Below are 23,721 nucleotides of genomic sequence, written 5' to 3'. Positions count from 1 at the left end.
TTGCATTATGCCTAAAACAGACAGACCCGAAACCTCCCGACACCTCTAAAACCTTAACGAGATAAACATTCTCTTGGGTTCGTAGTATATCAAAGCATCAACATCATAAAAACAGAAGCATCAACATCAAATATGAACAATTGGATCGACATTATATTTTCTATAGTCACGACATTGTACATCAATATATAGCTCATAAACCACACGTACTTATTTAACACAACTATGATTCAAACAAACAGGTTCGTTACTACTGCAACCATTTCAGCCCTCTCATAAATTCCTACAATATATTCAAGTCTTATCATCAACAGACATGCCTCCAATAGAGCTAATAATTATATGGAAAAAAAATAGAGAAAATGGATAAATTACCTTGACGAGTGACCTTGACCAAACATCGATTCTAATAGAAAACTCTTCCTCAAGTGTTTTGGAAGTCCAAGTAAAGCTCTAACCTTCTCAGGAAACTCTAGAAGATAAGAATATGCCCGAAAGATCATATGACTATCCAGCATCAAGAATAACTCTTGAGCTGTTCTAGGGGGATTTCTGGCTGAGAATTCTTTCAAGTGATAACGTGTTGATCTAAACGGTGTAATTAGCCCCTTTCTCAACATGAATCCAGCATCAAGAATATAAAACTTACCTAAAAGCAAATAATTATTACCAACATCATAAGAAAAAGAAGGGGGGAAAAAGGGAAAATGATAACAATAAGTTTTAACTACCTCTAGGTATTTTGAGACCATTTCTTCTGCGTAGTGCATGTTTTAATATCCTAGAATCAGAAGCAGTACCCTCCCATCCAGGCAAAACATAAGTGAACTTAAGATCAAAAGAACATGCGACCAACACATTTTGTGTAGGAAAACTTTTCCTACCACGATACCTTGAAGCTTCAGCCAATGGTACTTTTACACGAACATGTGTACAATCAATTGCTCCAACGCAGTCCTTAAAGTAGGGGTAAAATCGATTATTTCCAAGAATTTCTACCGGAATGCGTGATCCATCCGGTTGTTTGAGATAGGTACGCCCTATCTCAATTATCGATCGGAGCACCCGATGAAAATGACGACTAGTAGCTTCGCCGGAGCGTCGGAACCAGAATTGAATCTCTCTATTTCTTACATTGTGTGTTAGAAGGTAAAGAGTTTTAGCAACTTGTTCCTCTACGGTTACCCTTTGTGTTGGTAGAAGACCACCCTCTTGTTGTAATATAGAGCATAAGTCCAAGAACGCCTTAGGACTCATTCTTATTATCTTCCGACCTTCACTAGTAGCAACTATATTCATTATCTTATTGCGTACTCTATCCTTCTCTAGAGTCAAACTACGATCAACTATCCTACTTTGAGAACAGATTTTAATCCTATAGTAACAAACTACAAGACATATGACATGAACAAGGGTCATTCGAAGTCTTGCTCTCCATCTAATCAATTCCATAATTGTTTGACGAGCCATTTGATGATCCATTTAAACTGAATCCAACACAAAATAATACATGTTTGTGAAACAAACAACATTTATTTATAATAATAGTGAAATCACAATAATAGTGATTATACGGTATCCATGATTATACACAAAAATCATAATAACAGTGAAAAACATAAATCAACATTTATGTATAAGCATAAATCACCCTATGAAATCAAGATAAATCAAAGCAAATCCTAAAACAAAAAACATCTATTGAGTAGATATGATTCACTCTAAAAAATCAAATAGCAAAGCAGAAATCAAATTGTGAATCAAACACAAAAACACAAATCAAATCGTGAATCAAACAGCAAAACATAAATCAATTCATGAATGAAATAGCAAAAGGAAAAGAAATTGGAAAAGAATGGAAGAGAGTTTGAGATTGATACCAGAAGAAAGAGGATCGAGAGAGATGAAAGAAACTCTGCTGTTCAACTTCCTTCTCCGCCGTTCACCGTCGTTCACCGCCGTTTAGGTTGAGATCGCAGTTCACATCGCCGTCGGGAGAAGAGAGAGCGCGCACAGAGTTACAGTGAAATGAATGTTAGAATTAGATGAAATTAGGTTAGGGCTAAAATTGGAATTTTGAATTATTGTAAGGGTAAAATAGTTAATTTGTATCTTTAACCCTCCAAAACCCTCCAATTTGGGGGAACTCTAAAATTGGATAAATTAAGCCCTCCAAAACCCCCCAAAACCTTTCCCTATTTTTTAAAAACTCCCAAACAAGGGTTTATCTCTCCATAAGTCTTTCCTTCCCTTCCCTTCCCCTCCAAAACCCAACTCGCAAACAAAGCCTAAAGGAAATACTAATCCAATTCCAAATCCAACAAGCTTCAGGAAGGTCTATATCTCTTTGACACATCAGCGTCCTTTAACATTAGTATGATCAATTGTATCTCGTCGCCAAATCCATTTGCTAGATTGATTTCTTATATCCCCCTTGACTGATGTGGCTTTTCTGTTTGAATCAAATTTGAAGATTTTCCTATAATTCATACATTGGTTGCTGAATCTTTAACAAAATAAATTGGTTGTTCATTGGCTACCATATATAGGACTTGCATTGCATACATATGTATTCAGTAATGAAGCCTGATTAATGTAACCCAAGTTTACAAGAATCATTATTTGGATGATGTTGATAATGAACCCAAGAATGAAGCCTGACAGGTACCATAAGTGATGTTGGTGTAATATTTGTCCTTTCTCTTTCGTGAATCTTTTACCATGTTTTAGCTACTACCCTTACATTAGTAATAGTGCCTCTTATCTTTAAGATGGGGTGTGTGATATTATTATAAGATACCATATACACTGTCAATTCTAAAGCCACCCGAATGATATAATTATGAGCTACAATATTGCATTTCTTCCATTTAGCGTAGCTGAACATGATATTGATTACCATTCTTCTCATTTGTGATAATAGATTGAAGATTTGTGCATGTTGTTATCTACAAGTATAGGATATATCTGGAAGGTCCACTGCGAGAGTGTTATCTACCCTTTGAAAGAAGGAGCTCTTCAATTGGTCTTTAGAGCTTTTAAAAAACAAACAAAAAATTGGTTATTAGTGATGTTTCTTATGTGGAAGGATGTAGCTCCTAGGTAGGACTGCATGGATACATAATTAGCTTCCTGTATGAATAAGAAACTTTGATCATCAATCAATTTTGAGATAAACCACTGACCGCAGTTATCAAATGAATATTACAGAGTTGTAAAATTTAATTTTCAGTCTAAGTGAAACATTCATGTAGACTGGATAAAGTTTTATATGACTTGAACTACACGCATAACCTATGACCTATGACATAGACACTAGACATGACACGCATGTCAACATCTATTGATGTCAGACACTAATATGTGTAGAACACTTGACACGTTTTTTATTAGAAGTGTTGGTGTTACGTAGTGCACAAATTTTTATTAGAAGTGTTGGTGTTACGTAGCGCACAAAATCTAGTCTACCAACCATTTTTTTCTCCTACAATTTGTATCAATAATTATTTGGCTGACACACCGATTACAGAAGCCAAAAAACCTCAAATTGCCAATTTTCTAATGTAAGTAGGATTGAACATTTTAGTCATCGATACCTCAAATTGCTAAGCTTTGGAAAGATTCATTGATTCATCGTCACTTCTAGTTCTTGAATCCACTTCGTGTCGATTTGAGACAAAATAGGATTTGTTAAAATACATGACGAAAATCAAAGAACAAGCAAAAACTAGTAATTATACATCGATGTGACAAACAAACCTTTTTAATTTGAAGAGTTTGAAGTTTGGGACAATAATTTAGCATTTTCACTACCTCCTCATTCATGGATGGTTTAAAAAGAAAATGCTATTTCTCTAGAAAAATAATGTAATATCCCGTGTAATTTTAAATAAATTTTCGTATCAGTTACATGTCAGAACGGAAATAATTTTCAAAGGATTAATTATTTAGTGAGAAAATCGACGATATTTGGTAAGTTTCTCGTATTACTATTCCAACGGACATGAGAAATTAAATGGTTACGAATTAGCGGAGGATAATTGTGTCTTTTCCCTTGAAGGACAATTTGGTAATTTGGGACATAAGATTTTTTTTTTAGAATTGGGTTATTTTTCTCCCACTTTCTCAAAGCTTCTAAAACATTCCAAAGAACATTTTCCTTCATTTTTTCTTCCTCCTCTCACGGTCTCCCTTCTTCTTCACTCTTAATCTTCAATTCATCATCCAAACTCTAACCAATCCAACATGTAACCTTGCCATTTCAATCTCCATGTAAATTAATCTCTATTTCAACCTTTGAATCTCCTTTCCCCTCATTTTCTTTCCCTTCACCGAACCACTCAACACCCCCACCATCTTGGGATTTTGTTCAAAGTTCAAGCTAAATTAATGTTTGCAAATGAATCCTTGGTGCTGAATATGTCATGTGTTAAAACTCTCTTTTCCTTTCTTGTACTCTCAGCCGAACTTTCTCTTTAGCTAGTGGGCCTTTTTGGTGTTTAGAAACAAGAGGAAGAGATTTTGGTTGAAGAAGGATGTTGGGGCTGGTGTTGCTTGGAGCTTCAGAAGGTTCTAAAATGCTTGAAAGGACTGAACCTAAAGATTAGAAGCGGAACAACATAGCACGGAAGAAATGAAAATTTGGCAGAAGCTTTAAGTTGAGCATAAGCTGTTTTAGGGAATTCAGATTTTGTTGAGGTGAGTTCCTTTTTGAATTAGTACTCACCTTGGGAATAGAATGTGAAATTGTGAGATAACCAATTGAATTGGTCTATATATTTATATGTCTTAGTGTCCTCTTTGATGTTAATATGCGTGTTCATATGTAGAAACTAATGTTGGAGGATATGTCTTAAGGAAAAACAACTCTGTTTTGCACGTTGCTAGTTTTATAAGCTTTGGAAGATTGAAAACTTAAATTATGCAGGTTGTTGGTTTTCCTTTAAAACCAAATTCTTACCATGTGAAATTGGCTACTGTGAGGCTAGAAACTTAAAATACTTGTTTTCTAATAATGTAATAAAAATGCTATATTATCCTCCAACGTAGGTACTAGCATATGAATGCTACATTGACATGAGAGTTATATTAAGAATGATTTATTTATGAATTATTAGAATAAGTTGACATAATTATAGCATGACTATTATGCTATATGAGTGGTACAGTGGAAGTAGAATAAATATGAGTTAGTAGAATGACTATTTTGGAATTAGTTATCCTTATTAATGTATTCTAAAATATCTTTTATGTTAATAAGTTTGTTGATGTTAGTATAAATGTTGAAGGGAAATTAACAACGCAATTGATGCATATATACTTGTAGAAATGATTTGAAAAAAAAAAAGTGAAATGCAACATATGAGTAATATGCTCACATTGAATTATAGAAAGTCACAGAAAAATGGAAATGATGAGAAAAATTGAAATGAGTAACATGCTCATAGAAAAGAAAAAAAAAGAGAATATATGGAAAAACCGTTTGCTACAACGAGAGATAATGTAGCCTATGACGTACGGGTCATAGTATACCGTTTGCTACAACGAGAGATAATGTAGCCTATGACGTACGGGTCATAGTATACCGTTTGCTACAACGAGAGATAATGTAGCCTATGACGTACGGGTCATAGTATACCGTTTGCTACAACGAGATATAACGTAGCCTATGACGTACGGGTCATAGTATTCCGTTTGCTACAACGAGAGATAATGTAGCCTATGACGTACGGGTCATAGTAATCCGTTTGCTGCAACGAAGAGATAATGCAGCCTATGACGTACGGGTCATAGTAATCCGTTTGCTGCAACGAAGAGATAATGCAGCCTATGAACCAAATTGTTCATAGTAAACCGTTCGCCACAACGAAGAGATAATGTGGTATATTCCGTTCGCCACAACGAAGAGATAATGTGGTATATTTCCGTTCACCACAACGAAGAGATAATGTGGTATATTCCGTTCGCCACAACGAAGAGATAATGTGGTATATTTCCGTTCACCACAACGAAGAGATAATGTGGTATATTTCCGTTCACCACAACGAAGAGATAATGTGGTTTATGTACAAATAATGAAAAGAGATAAATGATGAGATAATTTATACTGAGTGGACAAATGAGATAATAATTTATATTGATGAGATAGTTTATATTGAGTTGTACCAAAGAGAAAATAATTTATATACTTTATTGATAGTAAATTCACATCGTGAGATGCGATGATAAAGTATACGAGAATGTGTCAAATTTCAGTAGCTGTGTACTTTAGATAGGTGTATCAATATGAAAATTATGTTGGAATGAATTAGCTACGAATCAATATTTTATGAGCATTTTACTAATAATTGGAAATGTGGAATTTTAGTTATGGAATTCCGGCTTAGTTAGCCGAAACTAGTTGTTATCAGAAAAGGATCAGAGACATACCCAGATAAGTATGTCAAAGTATAAGCTATACCAGAATATGATATATTGGAGATATGTTTATGATTATGGTGATTATGGTGATTATGTTTATGATTAAAGTTATGAGTATGACTATATTTATTATATGATCAAAATAGTATTTCAAACAGCGATTTTAGTTATCCCTTGATCGCTCAGTTATGGATAATGAAATTGTATAAAACCAAAATGGGTTAAGTTTAGAAAAATATGGCTATCCTAGGTTCCCCGAGGTTGCCTACAACCTAGGAGAGATGGAACTCACTGAGACATCTTGTCTCATCCAAATCCCTTTTATTTATTTCAGATGTACAAGTTATTATACGATAGGATGGCTCGTGATGAAGAAGCAGACATAGCTGGACCATATAAAGTACACGTCAGTGGTACTATTTCCGAGGTAACAGGTGAGAAATTCTATGATTTGTTCAGAGAGTATTTATTTATTGTAATTTTAATGTACCCGACGCCAAGTTTAACACACATGCTAGATATCCTAGGTGATTTCTAGTAGGGGTGTTTCAATTTGGTATCAGAGCAGGTCGATTCAGATCGTGCCTTGGGTCATTAGAATTCAATAAAAGTAGTGGGACTATTGGGTTCCAGATATTTATTCCAAATGTCATGTCTGGCTGAGCCTGATCAACTCAGACTAGTATAATGACAGTTAGAACAAATGTCTGAGAGCTGGATAGGACCTTGGAGGAATGAAGCGTACGAAGAAGGAAAGACAGGATGTGAAGCTTATAATGAATTTTCTTAAGGAAGTATTCAACGCCAATGGTGGCTGGTACCTGTGCAGTAAGATTTTTTTCACAGGCATAAGGGGGAAGTCCAGTATAGTGACAAGTATCTGAGTGGAAAAAAAAAAATGTAACAAGGGAAATCGATAAATTAGTAAGTCAGAAAGAATCAGTTCGTAATAGACATATGTTGGAATCTAAAGTTGAAAGTTGGAGAAATTATTTGTGATTATTAGCAAGTCAATCCTTAAATTTCGAGGACGAAATTTCTTTAAGGGGGGTAGATTGTAATATCCCGTGTAATTTTAAATAAATTTTCGTATCAGTTACATGTCAGAACGGAAATAATTTTCAAAGGATTAATTATTTAGTGAGAAAATCGACGATATTTGGTAAGTTTCTCGTATTACTATTCCAACGGACATGAGAAATTAAATGGTTACGAATTAGCGGAGGATAATTGTGTCTTTTCCCTTGAAGGACAATTTGGTAATTTGGGACATAAGATTTTTTTTTTAGAATTGGGTTATTTTTCTCCCACTTTCTCAAAGCTTCTAAAACATTCCAAAGAACATTTTCCTTCATTTTTTCTTCCTCCTCTCACGGTCTCCCTTCTTCTTCACTCTTAATCTTCAATTCATCATCCAAACTCTAACCAATCCAACATGTAACCTTGCCATTTCAATCTCCATGTAAATTAATCTCTATTTCAACCTTTGAATCTCCTTTCCCCTCATTTTCTTTCCCTTCACCGAACCACTCAACACCCCCACCATCTTGGGATTTTGTTCAAAGTTCAAGCTAAATTAATGTTTGCAAATGAATCCTTGGTGCTGAATATGTCATGTGTTAAAACTCTCTTTTCCTTTCTTGTACTCTCAGCCGAACTTTCTCTTTAGCTAGTGGGCCTTTTTGGTGTTTAGAAACAAGAGGAAGAGATTTTGGTTGAAGAAGGATGTTGGGGCTGGTGTTGCTTGGAGCTTCAGAAGGTTCTAAAATGCTTGAAAGGACTGAACCTAAAGATTAGAAGCGGAACAACATAGCACGGAAGAAATGAAAATTTGGCAGAAGCTTTAAGTTGAGCATAAGCTGTTTTAGGGAATTCAGATTTTGTTGAGGTGAGTTCCTTTTTGAATTAGTACTCACCTTGGGAATAGAATGTGAAATTGTGAGATAACCAATTGAATTGGTCTATATATTTATATGTCTTAGTGTCCTCTTTGATGTTAATATGCGTGTTCATATGTAGAAACTAATGTTGGAGGATATGTCTTAAGGAAAAACAACTCTGTTTTGCACGTTGCTAGTTTTATAAGCTTTGGAAGATTGAAAACTTAAATTATGCAGGTTGTTGGTTTTCCTTTAAAACCAAATTCTTACCATGTGAAATTGGCTACTGTGAGGCTAGAAACTTAAAATACTTGTTTTCTAATAATGTAATAAAAATGCTATATTATCCTCCAACGTAGGTACTAGCATATGAATGCTACATTGACATGAGAGTTATATTAAGAATGATTTATTTATGAATTATTAGAATAAGTTGACATAATTATAGCATGACTATTATGCTATATGAGTGGTACAGTGGAAGTAGAATAAATATGAGTTAGTAGAATGACTATTTTGGAATTAGTTATCCTTATTAATGTATTCTAAAATATCTTTTATGTTAATAAGTTTGTTGATGTTAGTATAAATGTTGAAGGGAAATTAACAACGCAATTGATGCATATATACTTGTAGAAATGATTTGAAAAAAAAAAAGTGAAATGCAACATATGAGTAATATGCTCACATTGAATTATAGAAAGTCACAGAAAAATGGAAATGATGAGAAAAATTGAAATGAGTAACATGCTCATAGAAAAAAAAAAGAGAATATATGGAAAAACCGTTTGCTACAACGAGAGATAATGTAGCCTATGACGTACGGGTCATAGTATACCGTTTGCTACAACGAGAGATAATGTAGCCTATGACGTACGGGTCATAGTATACCGTTTGCTACAACGAGAGATAATGTAGCCTATGACGTACGGGTCATAGTATACCGTTTGCTACAACGAGAGATAATGTAGCCTATGACGTACGGGTCATAGTATACCGTTTGCTACAACGAGAGATAATGTAGCCTATGACGTACGGGTCATAGTAATCCGTTTGCTGCAACGAAGAGATAATGCAGCCTATGACGTACGGGTCATAGTAATCCGTTTGCTGCAACGAAGAGATAATGCAGCCTATGAACCAAATTGTTCATAGTAAACCGTTCGCCACAACGAAGAGATAATGTGGTATATTCCGTTCGCCACAACGAAGAGATAATGTGGTATATTTCCGTTCACCACAACGAAGAGATAATGTGGTATATTCCGTTCACCACAACGAAGAGATAATGTGGTATATTTCCGTTCACCACAACGAAGAGATAATGTGGTTTATGTACAAATAATGAAAAGAGATAAATGATGAGATAATTTATACTGAGTGGACAAATGAGATAATAATTTATATTGATGAGATAGTTTATATTGAGTTGTACCAAAGAGAAAATAATTTATATACTTTATTGATAGTAAATTCACATCGTGAGATGCGATGATAAAGTATACGAGAATGTGTCAAATTTCAGTAGCTGTGTACTTTAGATAGGTGTATCAATATGAAAATTATGTTGGAATGAATTAGCTACGAATCAATATTTTATGAGCGTTTTACTAATAATTGGAAATGTGGAATTTTAGTTATGGAATTCCGGCTTAGTTAGCCGAAACTAGTTGTTATCAGAAAAGGATCAGAGACATACCCAGATAAGTATGTCAAAGTATAAGCTATACCAGAATATGATATATTGGAGATATGTTTATGATTATGGTGATTATGGTGATTATGTTTATGATTAAAGTTATGAGTATGACTATATTTATTATATGATCAAAATAGTATTTCAAACAGCGATTTTAGTTATCCCTTGATCGCTCAGTTATGGATAATGAAATTGTATAAAACCAAAATGGGTTAAGTTTAGAAAAATATGGCGATCCTAGGTTCCCCGAGGTTGCCTACAACCTAGGAGAGATGGAACTCACTGAGACATCTTGTCTCATCCAAATCCCTTTTATTTATTTCAGATGTACAAGTTATTATACGATAGGATGGCTCGTGATGAAGAAGCAGACATAGCTGGACCATATAAAGTACACGTCAGTGGTACTATTTTCGAGGTAACAGGTGAGAAATTCTATGATTTGTTCAGAGAGTATTTATTTATTGTAATTTTAATGTACCCGACGCCAAGTTTAACACACATGCTAGATATCCTAGGTGATTTCTAGTAGGGGTGTTTCAAATAACATCAACAATTTTTCAAGACATAGTTGACAAGTTTTAATTGCATGATTTATTTGTTCACTTCCTATTTTTCAGCCACACCACCTCGAATTGGGGCAAATAGTTAGAGCTGTCAAAACGGGCTACCCGACCGCGACGAGCCGACCCATGACGGGCTCGGACTTTTCCGGGCCAGGCCAAAAAGGCCCGGAAGATAAACGGGCTCACAAATATTTTTCCAAGTTTGGAGGGCTTAATTTATCCAATTTTAGAGTTCCCCCAAATTGGAGGGTTTTGGAGGGTTAAAGATACAAATTAACTATTTTACCCTTACAATAATTTAAAATTCCAATTTTAGCTCTAACCTAATTTCATCTAATTCTAACATTCATTTCACTGTAACTCTGTGCGCGCTCTCTCTTCTCCCGACGGCGACGTGAACTGCGATCTCAACCTGAACGGCGGCGAACGACGGTGAACGGCGGAGAAGGAAGTTGAACAACAGAGTTTCCTTCATCTCTCTCGATCCTCTTTCTTCTGGTATCAATCTCAAACTCTCTTCCATTCTTTTCCAATTTCTTTTCCTTTTGCTATTTCATTCATGAATTGATTTATGTTTTGCTGTTTGATTCACGATTTGATTTGTGTTTTTGTGTTTGATTCACAATTTGATTTCTGTTTTGCTATTTGATTTTTTAGAGTGAATCATATCTACTCAATAGATGTTTTTTGTTTTAGGATTTGCTTTGATTTATCTTGATTTCATAGGGTGATTTATGCTTATACATAAATGTTGATTTATGTTTTTCACTGTTATTATGATTTTTGTGTATAATCATGGATACTATATAATCACTATTATTATGATTTCACTATTATTATAAATAAATGTTGTTTGTTTCACAAACATGTATTATTTTGTGTTGGATTCAGTTTAAATGGATCATCAAATGGCTCGTCAAACAATTATGGAATTGATTAGATGGAGAGCAAGACTTCGAATGACCCTTGTTCATGTCATATGTCTTGTAGTTTGTTACTATAGGATTAAAATCCGTTCTCAAAGTAGGATAGTTGATCGTAGCTTGACTCTAGAGAAGGATAGAGTACGCAATAAGATAATGAATATAGTTGCTACTAGTGAAGGTCAGAAGATAATAAGAATGAGTCCTAAGGCGTTTTTGGACTTATGCTCTATATTACAACAAGAGGGTGGTCTTCTACCAACACAAAAGGTAACCGTAGAGGAACAAGTTGCTAAAACTCTTTACCTTCTAACACACAATGTAAGAAATAGAGAGATTCAATTCTGGTTCCGACGCTCCGATGAAGCTACTAGTCGTCATTTTCATCGGGTGCTCCGATCAATAATTGAGATAGGGCGTACCTATCTCAAACAACCGGATGGATCACGCATTCCGGTTGAAATTCTTGGAAATAATCGATTTTACCCCTACTTTAAGGACTGCGTTGGAGCAATTGATTGTACACATGTTCGTGTAAAAGTACCATTGGCTGAAGCTTCAAGGTATCGTGGTAGGAAAAGTTTTCCTACACAAAATGTGTTGGTCGCATGTTCTTTTGATCTTAAGTTCACTTATGTTTTGCCTGGATGGGAGGGTACTACTTCTGATTCTAGGATATTAAAACATGCACTACGCAAAAGAAATGGTATCAAAATACCTAGAGGTAGTTAAAACTTATTGTTATCATTTTCCCTTTTTTTCTCCTTCTTTTTCTTATGTATATTGGTTACAATTATTTGCTTTTAGGTAAGTTTTATATTCTTGATGCTGGATTCATGTTGAGAAAGGGGCTAATTACACCGTTTAGATCAACACGTTATCACTTGAAAGAATTCTCAGCCAGAAATCCCCCTAGAACAGCTCAAGAGTTATTCAACCTTCGTCATTCATCGTTGCGTAATGTTGTTGAAAGGGCTTTTGGGATTGTCAAGAAAAGATTTCCTATCATTTCAAGTGGCGCTGAAGCAACTTATGGAATCGATACTCAAAATTATATTATCCTTGCATGTTGCATTTTGCATAATTTCTTGATGGGGGTGGATCCTGATGAAGACTTGATTGCCGAGGTAGACGAAGAAATCAGCAATCAAAGTGCATCTCAAACTGGTCATGGCCATATAGAAGTAGATGAGGATGAAGAAAATTCACAATTAGGTCAAAATTTTAGAAATTCTATACTTGGTGCCATGTGGACCAATTACCTATCATATCATAGTAGATGATAATGAATTACTTAGCTATTATTCAGTGTATGTTTCCAAATAGCTATTGCCAAAAATATTGGAAACTTGTTTGTTCAAAATATTCTATAATTTGTAGCTTTAAGTGGAAGAATGTGTGTTGTTATTGTTTCTAAATATTGGAAACTTGTTTGAGTAACTTGGATATTGATGTTCCTGATATATTGAATAAACATACTATTTGTTGCAACTGTTATTCCAAGAGTCACCAAAGAAAGGTATACATGAGTTCATCTCAAATTTATCTATAAATTTATGTGATGATTTTATAATATGATATCTTTTATTTTTCTACTAATATAACAGAATCATGTCTACCTCTAAAAGAGAGACATGGACAACAGAGATGAACAATGCTCTTATTGATGCCTTTGTTCATCAAGTAAGTGCGGGAAACAAAATAGGTGGGACCTTTACACCATTAGCATACACCAATATAACAAAGGAGATGTCCAAAAAGTTTCAAAGACCTTTTGACAAGGAAAAGGTGAAAAATAGATGGAAATTGGTGAAAAGAAATTTTACTAAATGTCAAGACATTTTCAAGGGCATGAGCGGTTTTGCTTGGAAATCAGACACACATATGTGGGATGCTTTACCTGAAGTTTGGAAAACATTAATTGAGGTACATACTTATAACTTACATTAATTGAGTTGTTGGGTTTGCTTGCTTATATATGTGACCTGAACCTATGTCAGCATGTGCACTTATTTGAATTGTATAACTTATTTGATGGGAACTTATTTGAATGCATGTTAGCATGTTCTGAAGCTTTATAACATAATTTTTTATAATTTTTTTTGATAGGCAAAACCTGAAGCTGCACAATGGGTGACCAAACCTTTTGCCAATTATGACAAATTGGTTATTGCTTGTGGAGATGAAAGGGCCACTGGAGGAAAGGTTATGAATGATGAAGATATTCGACAAAATCATCCCCTTAATCGTGAGTCAGAATCCATTGGTACTAGTGACCAGGTGACACTAGAGAGTTTGCAAGAGGGCGGCAATGAGCAGGATGTCGCTTCTCCTGAGGTCCAAATTCCCCCAGAACCTAGAGCTAAAAGATCTAGAAAGTCCCGAGATGAAGATGAAGATGAAGATGAAGTTGAAGGGATAAAAGCTGCCCTTTTGAACGTTTTTTTAGAGAGAGTACTGCATCTCATGATAAGTATTTTAAAGACAGCATTGCAGCTTATGAGAAAGCTAATGTAAAACTTCCAATTTCAGAAGAAGAAGTTTTTAAACTTATAGAGGAATTGCAAGTGGATAGTCATATGATCTTTCGGGCATATTCTTATCTTCTAGAGTTTCCTGAGAAGGTTAGAGCTTTACTTGGACTTCCAAAACACTTGAGGAAGAGTTTTCTATTAGAATCGATGTTTGGTCAAGGTCACTCGTCAAGGTAATTTATCCATTTTCTCTCTATATTTTTTTTCCATATAATTATTAGCTCTATTGGAGGCATATCTGTTCATATTTGATGTTGATGCTTCTGTTTTTATAAATGATGTTGATGCTTTGATATACTACGAACCGAAGAGAATGTTTATCTCGTTAAGGTTTTAGAGGTGTCTGGAGGTACGGGTCGTCTGTTTATTTGTTGTAGTTTGTATTGGTGTGCTGCAGTTTTTTGTCCTGTTACTGATGTGTTGCTAGGTTCGGTAGGCAGGTTTTTTAAACTGCTGGGTTGGGGCAGCTGTAGCGCTCCCTGTGTATCTATTCATTGAGTTCCTCCCACTTTCTTTGTGGGTTGGTCTCTTTCTATATATATAATGCTCTAACAATATGAATAGTATTAGTAATGGCAATAGCAATCATCAGTAATAAACTGAAAACTGATCACATTCACACAAGTTAAGTAGTATTAGTATGATCATGCTACTGATTTATACTTTGATTGATAGTGTTTGTCTATCACATATTAGAACCCACCTATCATGCTTTTTTAGCCTATATTTTCCTTGCTGTCATGCTTTGTTGTCATGCTTGGCTACTCATTGCTTTTCATTTGGATTGTATCTATTTTTTTAGCCAAAACTATAATGCTACTGATGGTTGTTTCATCTCTACAATAACTATAATTTTTCATGTTTTTTGTTTTGCAGGTAATCTCTACATATTGTTTTGGTCTCTAATGAGGATCTTGAAGTCCTAGACTATGACATAAGTATAGAATTTTGTAATCTTCTATTAGGATTTAGTAACTAGCATATTTGACACATTTGTCAATTTTATGTCATGTATTGGTATAACAGGATATGCTGCATTTTCAATGTCTTATTTACAAGTGAAATATTTGGATTTCAAATTTAATATGTTTGCAATAAGCTGTTTTGGATGAATAAGCTGTTTTCAATAAGTTGTTTTTGAAAAAATGTCGTAATAAGTTGTTTTGTATAAATAAGCTGTTTTGAATAAGTTGTTTTTGATAAAGACGTGGTAATAAGCTGTTTTGGATAAATAAGCTGTTTTGAATAAGTTGTTTTTGATAATTAAGTTGTTTTTTGAAAAGAGGTTGTAATAAGCTGTTTTGAATAAGTTGTTTTTGAAAAAGAGATCGTATTAAGAAGTGTTGTATAAATAAGCTGTTTTGAATAAGTTGTTTTTGAAAAAGAGATCGTATTAAACTGATTTGTACAAATAAGCTGTTTTGAATAAGTTGTTTTTGAAAAAGAGATTGTATTAAGCTGATTTGTATAAATAAGCTGTTTTAAATAAGTTGTTTTTAAAAAAGAGGTCGTAATAAGTTGTTTTGCGTAAATAAGTTGTTTTGCATAAATAAGTTGTTTTTTGAAAAGAGATCGTAATAAGTTGTTTTAGACAAATAAGTTGTTTTGAATAAGTTGTTTTTTGAAAAAGATATCGTAATAAGTTGTTTTGTATAAATAAGTTGTTTTGAATAAGCTGTTTTTTAAAAAAGAGATCATAATAAGCTTTTTTTTTTATAAATAAGTTGTTTTTTAAAAATAGATCGTAATAATTTACTTTTTATGAGAGAAGTTGTTTTGAATAAATTTCAAGATAAATTACAAAGTATAACACAATGTATTGTTTTTAAGAGAAAAAAAGGGTAAAATAGTAAAATTATAACATAAGCCCTCCATTTCCTTTCCTTGTTGGTTTTTTAACTCCCAAACAAGGGGAAGGTTTTCCCTCCTTTCTCCCTTCCCTCCCTTTCCTTCCCTTCCCCTCCTAAGCCTTTCCTTTCCTTCCCCTTAAAACTCGCAAACAAAACCTAAAAATAAAAAGTGAATACGTTCATTTTTATTTTACAACAACATGAATACATACATGATGGGAACATGAATACATTCTCTCTTTATATTGTTAATGTTTGCATCAATAGAGACTCTAAGGCTTTGTTTGCGAGTTGGGTTTTGGAGGGGAGGGGAAGGGAAGGAAAGGCTTATGAAGAGGTAAATCCTTGTTTGAGAGTTTTAAAAAAATAGGGAAAGGTTTTGGGGGGTTTGAAGGGCATCATTTGTCCAATTTTAAAGTTCCCCCAAATTTGGGGCTTTGGAGAGTTAAACATACAAATTGACAATTTTGTCCTTATAATAATTCAAAATTCCAATTATAATCTACAAGATAAATTACAAAGTATAACACAATGTATTGATTTTAAAAGAAAAAAAATGGTAAAATAGTAAAATTATCACATAAACCCTTCATCTTCTTTCCTTGTTGGTTTCTTTAACTCTCAAACAAGGGGAAGGTTTTCCCTCCTTTCTCCCTTCCCTTCCCTTCCCCTTCTAAGCCTTTCCTTCCCATCCCTTCAAAACTCGCAAACAAAGCCTAAGTAATATTTGATATTAGCTGAATTGAAGTTAAAGATGATCTTCTCCTCTCTTTGGTATCAATACTTTGTAAAATTTTACGTATAGAAATAAAATTATCAAGGGTAAAAGCAGTGAATTTGATTTACTCAAGATAAGTCACAGAATCACTTTTGGTATTATGTGTATTGATTTTTTTATTTTATTTTTCTTTCAATTTTCTCAGGCTTGTTAAAGTTGCAGACTTGACTGTTTGAGATCTGATATCAAGAAAGGGAATTCCAAACACAACAACTAATTGGTTCATTTTCATCACCCGGCAATGTCGGATATTCCATCGGAATTATTCAACAACATCCTCTCCCTCTTACCTGTACCATCCCTCCTACGATTCCGATCAACCTCAAAATCACTTTGAACCCTAATTGACAGTCAAGATTTCATCAACCTTCATCTCAACAACTCCCTCAACTTCAACCTCATCCTTCGATGCGACTCTAAAATATACCAAGTTGATTTCCCTAACCTAACCACCTGTGTTCAACTTGACTCCCCTCTCATGTTTCCCATCCACAAGACTGCTTTCTTCAGTTCATGCAACGGCCTTGTCTGCATCTGCGACAGCAACTTAATCGCTTTTTGGAACCCTATCCTTCGTAAACATTGGATCATCCCTAATTCCCCTTATCCTCGCCGTTCTGTCACCTCCGACTGACTCGGTAAGGTTTATGGCTTCGGTTTTGACCCCGTAACTGGCGATTACAAACTTGTTAAAATCTGCAGTTTCGCTGAAGATTTCGAGCTCGCAATCTTTGATACTGATCTGAGAATATTCAGTTCAAGAACCAAGTCTTGGAAGCTACTACCAAGTTGGCCTTATGTTGTGCACTATTTTGGCGAGGAGGGTGGGTGTTTTCGTTCACGACTCCCTCCATTGGGTTGTCACTCGGAACACCTTGGAATTTAGACATGACTTGATCGTCGTTGCGATTAACTTAACATTTGAGAATTTCAATGAGGTTCCACTCTCTGAGTTAGGAGGACGAGAAGCTAATACTAATAGACAGACATTTAACATTGAAATTGCAGTTTTGGGAGGTTGTCTTACTATAACAGTGAGATATATTCAAAATACTAACATTTGGGTAATGAAAGAATATGGATCCAGAGATAGTTGGCAGAAACTTTTTACTTTGATAGATTACTCTTGTTTCATTCAACCTTTGAGATATTTAAGACCTTTAGGTTATTCCAATGATAAACAAAAGGTTCTGTTGAGAGGAGATTATAAGAGGCTGTTTTGGTATGATCTCATGAGCGAAAAAGTTAGTCGTGTCACCGGAGTTCCTGATTGGAAAGAAGCCGTGATTTGTGTCGGAAGCCTGGTACCACCAACTTGTGTGCCTTTTGAGATTCAGCACATGTCCAGATGTGAAAGTATAAGCAAGAGAAGGTACTTCTTATTGTCTATACTTCTTTTTGTTTGTTATAGGTCAAATTGAATCCCTCACCTTATATTATAAAGGTTGTTTTTCTTATCACTGTTCTTTTATGATATTGTTGAGCTTACGTGTATGAGACTCATGTTTTTTTACAGGGATAACTTCATTGTTGTTGGCTGCTGTGTGGCCCTTATTTTTAGCTGCAGTTTCTTTCTTTTCCTCCTGTTGGATCGCGTTTGGAGCTCTCTGTAGTTTGGGACAGTCCCTGTATTGTCGTAGCGCTGGGGGCTTTGTATTGTTTCTGTTGACAGCAATTCCCTTTTTTCAAGGGGTTGTCTGTTTTAATAATATTGTTTGTTTTAATAATATTTCCGTATCACTATATATTAAAGTTTTCATGGCATTCAATGATTTTCTTTGGCAAGACAAGAGACCATAAGAAAAATCCTTCAAAAAAGAGACCATAAAAATTAATTTAATTTCTTACTCATAGGAAAATTAATCCCTCAAGTAAAGGTTTCATTTTAGCAACATGAATCTCAATTGAAATTAAACCATTTATTTTCACAATTTGCTTTGCATGAGTTAGAATGTATAACATCATATACACACAAGTAAACAAATGTGCCATCAGACACTTTGTGTAAGCATAAGGTAATAAACTTATAAAAGTTTTGTAGAGCAAGCAAGGACCAAGTATTATAGTATAATAAAATTATGAATCAAAAAATATGCTACAACATTGTTAGTGTTTGGAACAACAATTCAGTTTATGGATAATACATATACATATATCATACTACTCAAATATACACTACAACACAATTGAAATTTAGTAACACTTGAAAACTATTACTAAATCAAGAAAAATGTTGCTAATTAAATTTAGTAACATTTGAACAATAGTTACGTAAAGCCCCTGTTACTAAAAAGTTTTAGTTACATTTTAGAGTATTATCTGTAACATTCAAAAAGTGTCGCAAAATGTTACATTATAGTAACACTTTTTGTATCATCGGTAACAATAAAAAAAGTTACAATTATCATTTTTGAAAAGTTGAAAAAAGTAGACTGAAAAGTTGTAAATCTACCAAATTTGTCTTTCCTAACACTTCATTCATATTCACTACTAAAAAAAGGTCATTTTCGGACGAAATTTTGGACGGTTTTGGAACGGAATTTACGGACAATTCCCACGGATTTCGGACGGATAGGGCGCTGTCCGAAAAAGCCGCGTCGCAAATCATAATTCTGTCCCAAATTCCGTCCGAAAAATGTTTCAGACAGATTTCGCACGATTTTCACACAAACTCTGAAGTTTAAGTTTGTGGGACACTGGAATAGATTTCGGACGCATTTTGGACGGAATTAAATATAATTTCCTACAGATTTCGGACGGAATTAAATATAATTTCCAACGGATTTCGGACGGAATGAAATTTATTTTCCAACGGATTTCGGACGGAATTAAGTTTATTTTCCAAAGATTTTCAGACAGTATTGCGTTTAATTTCCTACGGCATTCACACAAATTTTCCAACGATTTTCGGACGAAATTAAGGAACCTTAAAATATTTACCACGCTTTCCTGGAGAGATTATAAGTTTGTTTTTTTTTTTTTTGTACAGAATTGCAACAAAATTAATTTATTTTACTGAGTTTGAGATAAATTCAATTCGTAAAATTCATATTCAATAATACATACTAGATTCAAATAAAAATAAATAATAATTCAAAGAGTAAACAAATGTTCATTGTCTAAAACAAAATTATACAAACTAGATTCATATATGTGTTCAATGTTCTAGCATACCCCTGCCTCACACCCGAACACCCAAACAAAACCACCCCAACCTGTGCCAGAACCACAAAATAGTTGCTGGACCAGATGCTGTCATAGCAAAAACACAGCAACATAGTTGCTGTCACAGCATAACAGTTGTTGTCCACAGCACCACAGGACCCGCAGTCAGCACCAACTGAAAAGGCAGTATCCGCACAAAATCTCCCAAGCAAAACAAACCCAACAAACCAAGGCAATTAGACCAGCACTAACAATAAAACCACACCAGAAAAACAAATGGCATAAAGTAAATAGGCCATGTTTTTACAATTCTTAAAAAACAAATGGTTAAAGCATGTATATTTGGATCTAGCACATTATTTGAAGGATTGTCAACCTATTCAAAAATCATCCAACAATAAGAGTGTTACTAAAAGAACGCGTAAAAAATAATATATATGTAATCAATATGCTGAAAAGTATTCAAAATATACTTACATATTCTTTTAACCATGCTGCAAAGTTTTCTTCAATGCAATTATCAGTATGTTCACCACTCATATTAGGATGAGTTATCCGAGGTGTCTCGACAAAGATCCTATTGTTACATAATGTAATTCAATTATAATTATCACAGTTAGGAAATGAAGAAGTTTTTATTTTAGAAAGTACTTACTCAATATAGGGTTGAATCTCATCACAATTGATTAATACATGATTCATGGCAGCAGTAAATCAAATCAACATGATACTAATAGTTTTCATATATATAAATCAAATCAACATAAAACATCAAAGCATTTTCTGTTAACACAAGTTATGAATACCCATTATTTTTTATTTAAGGGACTAGTGTTGACCTGTAATGGTATTAATGAACCTAAGTTATGAAATTGCTAGATTTTAAACAGGTCAGCACTACGTTATGAAATTATACATCTAAGCCGTGAGTTACTGTGAACCGACCCCGTTTCAAAAAATAATGTGTACAGGTCAAGCATATATTTGAAGGTTAAGTAGTCCCTTAAATAAAAATACTTCATTAATACTATGTAATGGTATTAGGTTCATGAGTGTGTAAGTGAAATTGCTAGATTTAGTGTTAACGGAATATGGGATTAGTGCTAATCCCTTAAACAAGTCAGCACTAAGTTATGAATATGGGATTAGTTTTGTTAACACATGTGTGTCCCTTAAACATCAAGCATATATTTTCTGTAATGGTTAGTGCTGAACAATAAACAAGAGCAGGAACAATAAACAACAACAGAAAACCCAACATGTACCAAAAGCACATAGCAACATCACAGAAGCACCAGCAGATTATACCTACAGCAGAACCGCAGACAGTACCACAACAGAACTACTACAGCCGCAAAAAACATAGCAGCACACCACACAGTACCTCAACCAACCGAGACTGATGCCAAAAAACAGAAAACCAGCAGTAACAGAAAGCTACCAGCAAGAGCACATACTCTCCTAATTAATTAACCAAATGCTTAGCTAACAGGATCTAGTTTACTACTATATGTTTTGATGTGTTGCCTCTAAGAGTTTATTTATAGTGGTGTCAAGGATGTTATTGGAATAATTATTTACATTATTTTAATTATAATATTGTCATTTGGTAATAATCGTGTCATGTGAGTACAGTCGGTGCGTGTTAAAACTTCAAAAATCACCGAAAAACCACCGAAAGATTAAAACTTCAAAAATCAAGAAACACATAGGAATCAATCTTAACATGAGTATGGATCTTAGCAAACAATATAAACCAAAGCAACACCCACCTAAGCAAAACAACACTTAAAACCAATACTAAGGGAAAAAAAATCCACCCACCGAAGCAATACAACACCTAAAAACACAAAACCCATAATTGGAACAGCAAAAACCCACAAATATATTTCAACAACAAAGGTGAATCCAGGTCCAGATGGTTAAGCACACTAAAAACCCTAATAAGTAAAACAAAATAAACCCAATAAATTGAACCAAGAATCAGGTACAAGTTTATGGGAACATGGTTGATTTGTTGAAGAGAACACATATTATAATAGAGAGAGTGAATAATAATACCTTGAAAAGCTTGAAACTGAGAATCCTCAAATCTGAAGAGAAGAGAATCGAAAATTGAACAGCTTGAGAAGTTGATTCAAGAGCTTGAGAAATCTTAAAACTGGCTTTTGGAAGAAATTGATTGAAGAGCTTGCTAAATTGATTGTGAAATTGATTTTAGGGTTATGAGAGAGTGAGATTGGTTATGAGAGAGAGAAGTACACGAGATGGAAATTTTATGAGTGCAGGAGGACATGAAATTTTCAAAATTAATAAAAATGAAATAAAAACCCTCAAATCCGTATGAAATCCGTCTCAATGTTTCACACGGTTTTGGGACGGATTTGTTTTTTAAGGAAATTCGTACGAAATTCGTGGGAAAAAACCCTGTTTGAATACGTCATAAAATTTTCACACGATTTTGGGACGGATTTGGGACGAAAATTCCGTTCCGTTAAAACCGTCCCAAATCCGTCCGAAAAATTCAGACAAAATCGTATCCGTCCGAAAATTCCGTCCGAAATCACTGTTTTTTTAGTAGTGATTTGAATTAACAAATTTTAGAATATCAAACTTCACTCAAATTTGCAACTCCAAATGTCAAACGTTTGAAATTTGATATCATAATGGAAACGAACTATGCAACACAACTTCAATTACATACTAAGTAGTGCTCATCTATAACCCCACTAATTTTGTTGCTTCTTTTTATGTCTTCATTTTCGCAGTAAGTAGTGCACATCTATAGCCCCACTAATATTTGCAATATCAATATCCTCAAGCATTCCATCGTTTATCCTCTTAAGCTTTCATCACAACAACTTGACCACAAGGTTTTTTACTTTTGAAGAATCTGCAACAAATTTGAAAAACTAAAGAATTCAGCTCCATGGATATATCACGTATAAACCATAGACAAATCCATAGATTTCAGCTTATTAAACCCAAACCCTATAAAACTAGCAAAGACACAAGATAAAAACTAGAAATCCCCGTAAGTCTATAACTAGAAAATGATACTTTTGATATGAGCCTAGATCAGACCCAGCTATTAACTATCAATAAACAAGCAACGACATAGACAAACTTGCACTGATATCAATAACCTCATACCAACATACAATAGCAAAACTAAATGTTATTGAACCAAAAAATCAAATCATAACTCAAAACTGAGCAACGGAATAGAACACTCCAAAACTTAAGAATCCTTCAACCATTATTATAACAATAAACAAAAAGACATCCCAAAGACTACCTAGTCTGATATCAATAACCTTAGACTATTCAATTCCATATTGCATTGTATATCCAATTCCATAATACATATTCAATTCAATAAACATACACATAGATCAGAAAGTTGAATTACGTTCTGTTTTCCCAATTGAACCACCAAGCAAGAGTTTCACTTCTCTGAATTAATTTAAAGTTCTACCAGAATTAAATCCTTGTCAAATTTGACTTCCTGCATAAAACACCATAACATTGAAGTTACATATTAAAGTTTTGAATCGGCTTCAAAAAGAAAAACAATTGGAAAGAGATAAAATTTGACAACGATGTGTCAAGATTATAAGATAATGCAATTGATAGAGAAAAGTAAGATGCTACATTCCCAGGGCAATATACCTACATAAATGAGAATTACGGCCAATAGAAATTAAACCTTTCTTTCTTTCAACTTTTCAAGCATTTGAGTTTCTGAAGGCAATAGAAACAAAACTGACTTTCCATCAGATTCATAATGAGAATTACGGCCAACTTGATGTATGTAAGATGCTACATTCTCAGGACAATATAAGTACGTATATGTAAGAGAAAAGTTATATTCTAAACATAATAACAAACTTTCACCTTCCAATA

At 34.1% G+C, this 23,721-nt stretch overlaps 1 long non-coding RNA gene and 1 pseudogene across 2 annotated transcripts; one reads left to right on the top strand and one right to left on the bottom strand.

Annotated features, from left to right (window-relative positions):
• The first annotated feature begins 10,934 nt into the window (after window positions 1-10,934).
• LOC146918198 (uncharacterized) lies at window positions 10,935-15,106 on the top strand (annotated as a pseudogene). Its single transcript, XR_015016052.1, has 4 exons — window positions 10,935-11,063; window positions 13,096-13,414; window positions 13,598-14,195; window positions 14,899-15,106. The product of XR_015016052.1 is annotated as an uncharacterized LOC146918198 (transcript).
• Window positions 15,107-19,746: 4,640 nt separating this feature from the next.
• Window positions 19,747-20,538, bottom strand: LOC146918197 (uncharacterized). The gene is made up of 2 exons (XR_015014267.1): window positions 20,293-20,538; window positions 19,747-20,191 (listed from the first exon to the last, which is right to left on the bottom strand). It is a non-coding gene; the product is annotated as an uncharacterized LOC146918197 (long non-coding RNA).
• Between the last annotated feature and the right edge of the window lie 3,183 nt (window positions 20,539-23,721).

Source organism: Medicago sativa, chromosome 6 (assembly GCF_051527215.1).
Source record: "Medicago sativa cultivar Bolivia chromosome 6, Bolivia_mono, whole genome shotgun sequence".
Classification (NCBI taxonomy): domain Eukaryota; kingdom Viridiplantae; phylum Streptophyta; class Magnoliopsida; order Fabales; family Fabaceae; genus Medicago; species Medicago sativa.
The sequence above is the reverse complement of the archived record's forward strand: the minus strand, read 5'-3'. Positions and strand labels throughout refer to the sequence as shown.